Here is a 3,168-nt window from a genome sequence, read left to right as displayed (position 1 = left end):
GGGTACTGTTCCCTATTTATAGGGAAGTGAAAGTGGGATCTTTGCACAAAGTTCCAATGTGGGACTTTGTGCAAGCCTTTGTAGTGGCGACACGTGTCATGGATATTAGGTTTGGCATTTGGGAGCTTCGGCAGGTGTCCGGCACCTCGGAAGTGTGTCTTCCCTCGGCATGGGAGAAGGCGTGGTTGCCTTGGTGCTAGTCGCTTTGATGCTGGGTCTGCTCGACCTTGGAAGTGTGTCTTCCTTCGGCATGGGAGAAGGCGTGGTTACCTTGGTGCTAGTCGCTTTGTGGCTGGGACTGCTCGGTTCATTATGGTGTAAACAATAGGTTTAACATCTTATGTCTTCGTTGGAAAAATAATACTACAAATTACATCAACGTGGTATCAATAATCGATTCATGAATTAATGGCGGTGGAATATTAAAACACGCCAGAACAATCGATTCATAAATGAACACCTGCATTTCAATACAGTTTTGTAAACATTTAACTTAACTCTCACCTTAAACCGTAAGCATGACTTTAGAACAGGCTATATAGTATACAATTCTTGTATGCAACAGACTCCTTGTACGAAACCATATGATATAACAAACATAACAATAATTCATCCATTTTGTCCAGCCCGGTCATTTAACTCTCGACTTTGTCATCGGGAGAACTGGCTGAAACTGCAGAAGATTAAACATATGATTGCTTGTTTATGACTAGCTTCATTTTTGTTATGACGATATTATAGACAATATATTTATTTTTAATTGAATACTTTATTTATTTTATAATTAAAATAATTTTTAGGGTGTGATGGAAACATATTTAATACCAATATATATATATATATAACGTGAAAGTGCTTTTTCTTTTACCAAACACTTGAACAGAAAAGCCATTTCAACATAATACCCTTTTTAGTCATTACACACAGCTCACAACACTTTCACACAAATATTTACCAAACACTCAAAAACTGATTATTATACAAACAACACTTATAACAAAAAGTTTACCAAGCACCAAACTGCTCTCTCTCACAGCAAATCTGAGAGAGATTATTTTAACATTATAGTAATACCAAACTCGCCCTTAATCAATGATCAGTAATTAAGGACGATTCTCGCAAGAAACAAACGTGGAATAAACTTAACACGTCGATTTTTATTCTATTTCGCGACATGGATAATTACATAAGCGTTGGTATGCCAGGTGCAGGACGTGGTTATGGCATGTTACATCGGTTATTAAGAGACAAATGACATGTAATACCCTTTAAACGTCTATTGGTTTGTGTGCACGTCATTGTTTATGTTTTAGATGTCGGTTTCTTTGTTTGTTTAACGTAGTATAAATTAACCACGACGGTTTCTATCTTATCCAAGTCTTTTTTCCTTCATTTTGGGAGGTGGATAATTATCTGTACGTCGGTTCTTCTTTTGATCTTGACATGTAACACTCTTTAGACGTCTCAATTTTCATAAAACTGTCATCTAATGTTGTCGAAGATTTTATTTTAGGCTAATTATATAGTAATTACACATCGGTTCGTAATAAATCAGGACGTTGAATGCCTTAACGACATCGGGTATTAACCGTCGTTGTTTTTTATACAAAAGATGGTGGTCGATTTCACTACGGTTGAAAAACCTTCTAGATGATGGTGGTTTCCCGTCGTCTATTTCGATTTTTATAGTAGTGATTATATTTTTATTTGGAAATGCAGACATGTATAATGGCTTGAGCGCCACACCCTGTACTTATCTATAGTGTCAAAAATTATTATCTATCTATATAATATATTTTTTTTGAGTGGTATCTATCTACAAGTTAGTGTACCTACGTAAAATATACAGATACCAACTAATAATTAATTTAGTGATATTTCTCTTAGGGTTGAGAGCACTATAAGTATAAAAACCATTTACCTTTTTTTCACGAAAGAAAAACCTACTTAGCAAAGAAATAAAAATGTTATTTTCATTTGGAGTTTCGTGCATGTATAATGCACAAAGCTCGAGCACTACCCCCAAATTATAGTTATATATGTTTGTGAAACTAATTTTTCAATCTATACGTTGGGGTACCAAATTTTTTAAAGGAAATTCACTATTATACTCAAAATATGGGTCCAGATTAAAAAAAAAAAATCCTAACATAAAATAGACTTTAGAAACACACTCAAAGCCCATTTACAACATAACAAAGAGACTTTTAACTTATCATAAATTACAAAACTGACATTAATTTTTTAAAACAAGTCCAACCCCAAAACCTAGTAAAAAAATTCAAAACACTCAATAGGGCATCAAAGTAATTTAATAATCAAAGGTGTCATTTTTGGGTTTTTTTTTTCGTTTGTTAATAGTAATTAAATGGTACATGATTTATCTATATCATTAGTACTAAGAATGGGTGTATGACTAAATATCTCCCTTTTTTTTTTATAAACTTTGTACTTATTTGAATATTGTACATATAATTTATGTATCACATATGTAAAATGGGATGGGTAACTTATTTTTATTTCACATGAGGACATTTTCCAGATATATATTATATAATATATAAATAATATATGATAAATTTAAGAGCGACATGCTAGTGGTCCACTACTAGCAACATATATCAATATTGTCCCCAACTTAATCACCTTCATATTCAGTAGGTGTAGAGTTTTATACAAAAGGTCTTGATTCTATTAGTAGTGGAACCACTTATATGTTGTGTGAACATTTTGATGTGAGACTTTATATTGTTCAACACGACTCCTCATGTAGAAACACCACATAATGGTCCACATGTGAAGCCAAAACAATTTGAGTTATTAGTCAGTTCAATTTCTGAGCAAAACCAAATAGTAGGCCAAGAAAGAGACAAGGCACATGTCTTCCATCTGCATTTATGCTCCATTGCAAATAGCTAGTGTGCATCAATCAGATTGTGCTACATCGCTCTTTGGGTTCGGAACATGTCGACATCCCAAAACCAAAACAATTGGAGTTATTAGTCAGTTCAATTTCTGTTCAAAAGAAAATATATAGTAGGCCTAGAAAGATATAAGGCACATGACTTCCATTGTCATTTTAATGCTCCATTGCAAATAGCCAGTGTGCATCACTAAAATTGGTTCCCAATACCAAGACAATTGGAGTTATTAGTCGGTTCAATTTCT

Source organism: Prunus dulcis, chromosome 4, assembly GCF_902201215.1.
Source record: "Prunus dulcis chromosome 4, ALMONDv2, whole genome shotgun sequence".
Lineage (NCBI taxonomy): Eukaryota > Viridiplantae > Streptophyta > Magnoliopsida > Rosales > Rosaceae > Prunus > Prunus dulcis.
Note: the sequence above shows the minus strand (reverse complement) of the source record.